This window comes from Phyllostomus discolor, chromosome 2 (genome assembly GCF_004126475.2).
Source record: "Phyllostomus discolor isolate MPI-MPIP mPhyDis1 chromosome 2, mPhyDis1.pri.v3, whole genome shotgun sequence".
In the NCBI taxonomy this organism is placed as follows: domain Eukaryota; kingdom Metazoa; phylum Chordata; class Mammalia; order Chiroptera; family Phyllostomidae; genus Phyllostomus; species Phyllostomus discolor.
In genome coordinates, this window is record NC_040904.2 from 909,086 (window position 1) to 917,214 (window position 8,129).

Sequence of the window (8,129 nt, forward strand, 5' to 3'; positions counted from 1 at the left end):
TGCTGGTGGTGCTGCTGGTGGTGGTGCTGGTGGTGGTGGTGGTGCAGCCGCTGCTGCTGCTGCTGCTGGAAAAGTGAGACGAGTCTCCTCACAGTCCCGGGACTTGGGGCGACCACCAGCTCCCCTAAAGTGGGGCTGAACGGCAGCCGTGCCTGGGGCGTCACGGCCACCATACTGTGTGTGCCGAGTGCACCACGTTGCCGGCGTCCCCAGAAGAACACGCAATGTGTGCGTGTGATGTGGACAAGAAAGAGAACCAGCTCAGAGAGGGGGCGGCCTCGCGGCTGTGACCCTGCGAAACGTGTGTTTGTGGTGAGGAGGGAGCCTGAGAGAACGGAGTCCCCTCTGTTGTTGTCTGCAGGAGGGAGGACTGTGTTCGGCGCTCAGCCAGCTCGGGATAAAGAACACCGTGGAGACAGACACACCGAGACACAGGCACCCACACGTAGGACGGAAACGTGGAGGAAAGCACCCCCAAACACGCAGCTGCGCCCGCAGCCTCGGGGTGCAGCCAGCCGCTCTTCCCAGTGGACCACTCTGGCACCGGCTCCGACTCCGGCGTGGGAACGAGAGCGAAGCCAAAGATTGTGGTTAAGATGCAGCTTCGGCTTCTCGGGACCAGGAACCGCCGGCTATTTAACAGCCTGCCCTGACTTTCCCTGCGTCTCCTGTGGACCAGAAGGACCGGCGAGTGACCACAAGGAGCTGCCGGAGGCGCCTGAGCACAGACCAGAGAAAAGAGGGCGCACGGGAGACAGGGGAGGGAGCACCAGGCCCCGCAGGGAGAGCCGGCCTGTGAGACAGAGACCGGGCACCAGCAGAGAGCCCGGGACGGCCTCGCCTCAGCGGCACACGGGATGCCGTGGGCACCGTCGTGACCCTCTGCGGCCGGTCTCCGAGCCCTGCTGGTCACCAGTCTTCGGAAGGGACTCCATGCTCGGGGGCACGCACACGCTCCCACGGCCCGCGCGGGCACAGCGGCACCTTCTCGCACGGCTCCCCCTCCTCCTGGGTGGCGGCAGGGGCACCGCACGCCGGGCGCACACCACGTGTGTGCGCCTGCCTGCGCATCGGCCGGCGGGCGGGGGGCTTGTCTTCACAGACGAGACAGTGGCAACGCTGCCGCTCCAAATCCTGCCTTTTCCTCTCCTTGGCTGAACACCCAAGAATCGAGTGCCTGGGCCAGAGGGTGCCTCACTTCTCGCAGATTTGAGAAACTGCCAGGAGGTGGTCCAAAGCACCGGCACAACTTCCCGTCCCCGCCGGCACTGTGAGGGGGTCCCAGTGTCTTCACTGCCTCACCAGCACCTGTCACTGTCCGACTGTTCGGTGACCGCCGTGCTGATGCGTGGGACGTGGCCGCTCCTCAGGTCTGACCCGCATTTCTGCGGCGGCCAGCGGTGGCCGGCACCGTTCCGGGTGCTCACCGGCCAGCCCCACCCCTTCCTCCTCGGAGTGTCTCTTGGACCCTTGTGCCCATTGCATCTGGACTATTTGTCTGTTGTTACTGAGTTGTAAGAGTCTCCCGTACATTCTAGGTGAAGTCCTTCGTGAGAGCCACGATTCGAAAACCTTTTCTCCGGTTCTGTGGGTCGTGGCATCCACTGGGGGCCGGGGGCTTTTAATCAGATGAAGTACGATTTATCTGCGTTGCCTTTGACCTTTGTGCTTTGCTTGTCGGAACCAACGCAGCTCCGCCTGAGTGTCCTGGAGGCCCTGCTGCTGCTGCGTTTGCTCCTGGGAGCGCCCTAATTTCCGCGGGAAGATTTAGGTCTATGATCCACTCAGAGCTAATATTTGTGGATGGAGATGAGAAAGAGTCCAAGTCCATTCTTGTGCAGATGGGCATGCAGCTGTTCCAGCACCGTCTGTTACACAAAATGTTCTTCGTAGCTGTGGAGGGGACACACCAGGCATCCACAAGTATCTGCTGTATCAATACATGTCGATAAGGGTTATGTAGTGCATCTTACCGTATTTTGTATTTTATAGTTATTTAAACTATAAAAGAAGTCCACCGTTTCATCCACCCCCCCACCCCTGCCTCTGGCAACCACAGATCTGCTCTCTGTATCTGTGCGTTTCATTTTTTACTCGCTGGTTTATTTATTCACTGTTGGATTCCACGTGTAAGAGAGATCACACGGTGTTTGTCTTTTTCTGCCCGGCTTCCACCATCCAGCACAACGCCCTGTGGGTCCATGCGTGCCGCTGCAAGTGGCGAGAGTTCAGTCTCTGTTGGGCTGAATAAATACTGTCACGTACATTCTATTTACTCGCTCAGCTCATCCGTGGATCCGGCTGTCGCAAATAATTCTGCCGTGAACACGGGGGAGCCGGCACCTTTCCGAGTCAGCGCCGTCATCGTCTCAGGAAAATTCCACAAGGGCAGTCACTGGGTCGCAAAGCAGTTCCATTTTAGTTTTTTAAGGAAACTCCATTCTGCTTTCCGCAGTGGCTGCACCGTCTGCATCCCCCCACAGCGCACGAGGGCCCCCCTTTCCCCACATCCTCCTCGCCAGCACCTGCTGCTGTGGACTTACTGACGCTGAACATTCCGGCCGGGGTGAGGCGGTATCTCATTGTGGTCTTTGTCCGTCTCTGTCCGAGGGCCGGTGACGCTGAGCACCTTTCCGGGTGTCTCCTCTGGGACAAATGTCTTCCGATCTGCCCGTTTTTAAGCAGAATTTTTTTTGTACATGGCTTCTTTACATATTTTGGATATTAACCCCTTGTACATATGATTTTCAAACACTTTCTCTCATCCAGGAGGCTGCCTTTGCACCTTTGGTGGCCTCCTGTGCTGTGCAGAGGCCTTCTAGTTTGATGTGGTTCCGCCGGTTTACTTTTGCTTCTGCTGCTGTTGGTGAAAATTTAAACACACGCGCGTGCACGCACACACAGCCCCGGTGTGCAGCTTCACATGTACAAACTTTCAGTCCCCGAGTGATCCTCTGCTGTGACATTCATTGTTTATTGGAACGTGATATTTCTGAGAGCCTTAAGAAAACTCCCTCTTCTGTTTCACTTTTAATATGCCTTTTTTTTCCATTTGCATGCAGAATCTCTCGTTTTAACTTCCCCAAGATCTGGGCTTCCTTGCCCGAAGGGTGTGCTAGGCAGATTCGCTGAAGCAAAAGCTGTATCTCGAGCGGGAAACCGTGCCTCAGCCGCCACAGCGGCCGGACAGGCCGAGCTGCGGGCCGGGCCTCCGCAGGCTGCTGCAGAGCGCACACACTGCCGCGCCCGCCCGCGGCCCTGGCTGGCGGTTGGCAGCGCTCACGACGGTCCAGGCGACGGACGTTGACAAACACGGTGATAGTTTCACGTATTACAAGAGGAAAGAAAAAAGCCTGCGACTGTTGTAAACATGGGCAGGGAAGGGGATAACCATCGCTCTACACTGTAACGAGACCGACCCCGGGTCGTGCCAGCCGGCGAGCACTGTCCCGCGGCACGAGAAACGGGGGCGAGCGCGTCCGGCCGCAGAGGCTGGAGGAGGCGGAGCCCCGAGCAACGCGGCTCTTCCGCCGGGTCCCGCCCCCCCCCCCCCCCCGGGTCCCACCCCCAGCGCTGCGTCCAGCTCTCCAGGGAGACCGGTTCCTCCGGACGGACGTCACCTCTCTGGTCTGTGAACGCGAGAAGAACCACGGCGTCTTCAACGAACACAGACCGGAGAGTGCCTCGTGCGGTGGACCTGACCGTGCTGATTTGAGAACGGGGGGCCCTGGCTGGCGTGGCTCAGTGGACTGAGCGCGGGCTGCGAACCAAAGGGTCGCAGGTTCGATTCCCAGTCAGGGCACATGCCTGGGTTGCAGGCCATAACACCTAGCAACGGCACATTGGTGTTTCTCTCTCTCTTTCTCCCCCCCTTCCCTCTCGAAAAAAAATCTTTAACAAAAAAAAGAACGGGGCTGTGACATAACAATGAGTAGAGAGGTTTGACCGCCACCCGTTACCAGGCGAGACCGAGTGTGTCAAAGTCGGTCGTATGGAAACGTCGGAAGCTCCGCCCCGAGGCGGAAGGGCAGACGGCAACGCCATGTGGTCCCCCCCACACACACCACCCCCCTCCCCCCGCCCCCGCCCCCCGTCCTCGGTGACGAAGACGCGCTTGAGGGAACCGGCCGGTCCCCCCGAACCCGTCGCAGGGCACCGGGGAGAGGCGCGCGCTGTGGAAGTCGGCCGCCGGCAGCGAGGAGGCCAGCGTCTTCGGGAAGACGGCGGTCCGCAGCCAGAGCTGCGCCCTCGGCCGCAGGACCCAGACCTGCCCGACGTGGGGGTTACGTGTGCTGATTCACGCACCTGGAGGCAGCTGTTTCACACGGCCCCGTCGTTCCCATCCTCCCGCGTGTGTTCCCGTGCTAACCCAGGAAGGACCGACCGCCCGCCCTTTCAACACGCTCTCCCGAGCTTCCACCCTCCTCCTGCCCCTCTTCTCCCGGGCCGAACGCCACCCGTCTTCCGGCCATCCCCAGAGAAGGCGCGGCTACGTGCGTTTTAACTCGTCGTTCGTGGAGGGACAGGCCACCGTGGAGCAGGTGGGGGGAGGCAGGAGGGAGCGCACCCCAGGCTGGTTGGCGTGGATGGTCCCGTGACCCCTCATGCCCCCGAGGCGTTGCGTGTGGACACTAAATCTCGGCAGCGTCCTGTCCCCGGGGCCTGGAGGGCCGCTCTGCCCCGGCCCCACCCAGGCCCATCACAGGCCCTCTGCCTGCGCCTGGACACGGGCGCCCTCTGTCTCTCGGTGGCCTCCTCCGTGACCGGGGATGGCACCACGAGAGCCAGGGTTCGGGAACATGACACGCCCAAGGCTCGGAGGGCAGTGTCCACACAGGGAGACTGTCCTGTCGAACACCACCTGCAGCTGTCTTTACACACTCAGAGAGGGGAGAGAGGGAGAGGCACAGCCTTGTGACCCCTGGCACTGCAGCAGCGACACGGGGCGGCGGAGAGAGCCGGCCAAGGCGGCCTCACCGTTGACGCGTGGCGTCGAGGATGGAGAACGTCCCCGGGGCCTTGGGCTCGCTCGTCTTTCCGGAGGAAATACTGCCCCGCCCCTTGTCCCCTGGGGCGGAACGAGTGCCGATGTTTCCGGGAATGTTCCCAGCGGGATGTGATGTTAGTTTTAGTTCGGCAACAGGGGGATTTACAAATAGGGTGCGTTTAGGACGTTCTGGGGCAAAACAGATGCACATAGTTTCTGCTAATATAAGGTAGTTTTTCATTAAGTACCTTATGCATGATTCTGTTTCTGAAAGATAAAAGCAGAATGCTTAAAGACGCTTGCCCCCAGGACTGCAAAGACCTGTGGAGAGTGAGAATGACGCTCACTCGTGTCCCGGACGGCTGCACTCAGGACTGTCTGCTATGCTACCCACTAGCGTTCCCGGACACCTGGGAGAGAGGAAACAGTTTTTAGGGGGCCTGTGGCATGTCTTGGAAAGCTGTGTCTAGTTCTGTTAGCATTCACGTGGTTTTTCCTTTTTAACCTGTGACAGAAACAAGCCGGCGATCAGCAGGCCATGTGCTGAGCAGCGATTTCCAGAAGCGACGGTGGATCTGAAGTCCCTGACCCTCGTGTTTCCCCTTTAGAAAAGGGGACGTGCAGATCAGAGGTGATCAACCTCGGCCGGAAGCCACCCCGGATCGTGGGGCACAGTCCACGCATCTTCCCGAGTCAGAGTCAGGCCCACGGCCTCCGAGGCGCAGAGAGAGACTGGGGACCAGAGGGACCCGTGGGCCCAGCCGTCCCCCCTCAGCACCGCCCCCGGGGCTGGGTTTGTCCGGCAGGGAACCCCGTTGTGCCAGGAACCGCAGCCGAGTCGGTCCCACCGGTCTCAGTCCCTCCGTCCACAGTCCCAGGAAATGCCCACGGCTCGAAGCCGGGTCACAGCCCGAGCGCGAGAAGACCCTGTGCTCTCCCCGGCTTGTGGGGGGTCTGAACAGCCCTGTCCGCAGAAGCGTATGTCTCGCGCTTCCCCCGGCGGGGGGGTGGGGGGGGCTGCCGGGGGAGGGGAGGCAGCAAGGCCCTGAGTCCTCGCAGAGGGGAACAGCCTGGGAGGAGCACCTAGCGTGGCCGGGCAGCCTGGCTGCCCCGGGGCGAGTGGGTCAGCCACAGAGGGAGCGTCGGGACGAGCCTGCTGCCTTCCCAGCGTGAGAGAGCGGCCGGTCCCCGAAGTCCCCCAGCTCGGGGAGCAGCAGGGACTCGAAGGCTAAAGCCATGTCGGTGCCTCCCGTGTGCCCTGCAGCCAGAGGACGGAGGGCACGTCCCACCTCCAGCCCACCCTGCTCTTCCCTTCCAGGCCCGTCCTCCGCCCTCCTCCCTCCTCCCTCCTCCCTCCTCCGGGGCATCTGACACCGGCAGGCGGCCCGCTCTGGGGGCTGTCCCCGAGAGCAAAGGAGACATGGGGCATGTAGGAACCCAGAGCCCTCACACCCGACCGCCGCACCCCACGCCTCGGGCAGCGGCAGGCTCGTGACAGACGCCTTTCCCGACCGGCGAGGAGCGGCCGCCTCCGACGTGTCACAGTGTTTTACAGCGAGTCTCCACGTACGCAACCCAGGGCGGCAATTAAAGATCATGGGTTCGGGTTTACAGAAAACGTCTTCCCCGTGGAAACTGACGCACACGTCACCCCTGGAGTTTTTCCTGGCTGTTGCCGCCCCGGGAGACCGTCTCCGGCCATCGCATTCAGATTTCAGCCCCCTCCCTGCGACTCTGTCCCGTAAATATCTTCCTTATTCTCCTCCTCAGCTCTTCTCACCACGTGGCACGGTGCCTTTTACCTTACACGTGCTGAATCCCTCCCCCACTCCTAAATGTAGGCTCCCCCAGAACTGTGGGTCCCGGCCAACAGTGATCGGCAGAGAGCAGGCTCCCGGGCCGGTCTGCCGAATGAACGGCGTGTGTGTGTGTGCGTGAACACGGTGCGTGGCAGAGTCCGGGAGGGGCAGGGCTTCAAATCTGAACCGTGTTCCCAAACTGACGTAACCACTTCGGGGAGCGTGACCGCACCTCCAGTTGGCCCACGGCCACCCCGGTGGCGTGTCGTAATGACTACCACGGCTCCGTCTCTGTCTTTGCCAGCTGCCACCCCACAACAGACACTGGGGCGGTTGTAAACAGCAGGGACTTTCTTCTCACGGTTCTGGAGGCTGGAAGTCGGAGTCCGGGTGCCAGCGTGGCGGGGCCAGGGCCCTCCTCCCACCCCGGCCCCTCCCTCAGTCCTCCCAGGTTGGGGGGGGCCGGGGGCCCTCAGGCCTTTCCCACCCGGGCCCCAGTTCCCAGCACCGAGCTCCTCTCTCTTAACCCAGCACCCCCAGAGTCCCCGCCTCCTGGCGCCTCAGCACTGGGCACTGGCGGGGGGGCTCCCACACAGGCATCTGGGGGGTCACCAACACTCAGACCCCAGCACCCCCTATAAACCACCCATCGTGGTTCACTTGGACGGTAAATCGTGTGTCGCCCATCGAAGTGCCACGCGAGGAGACCCGGACTCCCCCACGGGCGGCCGGAAGCTAGAGGAGGACCCACAACGGGTGGGCGGCCTCAGCAGGCAGGTGTTTCGGGAAGAGCAACCCGACAGCCACGTCACGACGAGGGAAACTCAGCGGAGGGGGGGCCGGCGGCCTGTAGAACAGTTAGGGAGCCAGCACGCACCCCATCAGCTGGAGGGGCCATGAGCACGGTGGCACCGTGCAGACAAGGAGGGACTGTCAGCAGGACGGGGGTCACTGCACTGAGGGGACAGCCGGTCAAGGGCCTGGGGGTGGTGCCGGTCGGAAGGTTGTTCTCCGGCCCAGCAGGCCCGGGAGGGTGAGCGAGACCGAGAGGGGACACAGTGCCCTGAGCTGAGATGACACTGGGGGACATGTCTGTGTGCACCCAGGAGGCCGGCCCACGGGGAAGGAACGCGATCTGATCACTCAGGGGATATTTAGGGTCAGAGAATAGAGAGAGAAGTAATCAGTGCACACCTGAGAGCTTGAAACACCTTGGCCTGTGTCTTATTGCACTTTTTTGTTTTTTAGAGAAGGAAAAAAACATCAATGTGTGGTTGCCTCTTGCATGCCCCCTACCGGGGACCCGGTCCACAACCCAGGCACGTGCCCCAGCTGGGAATCGA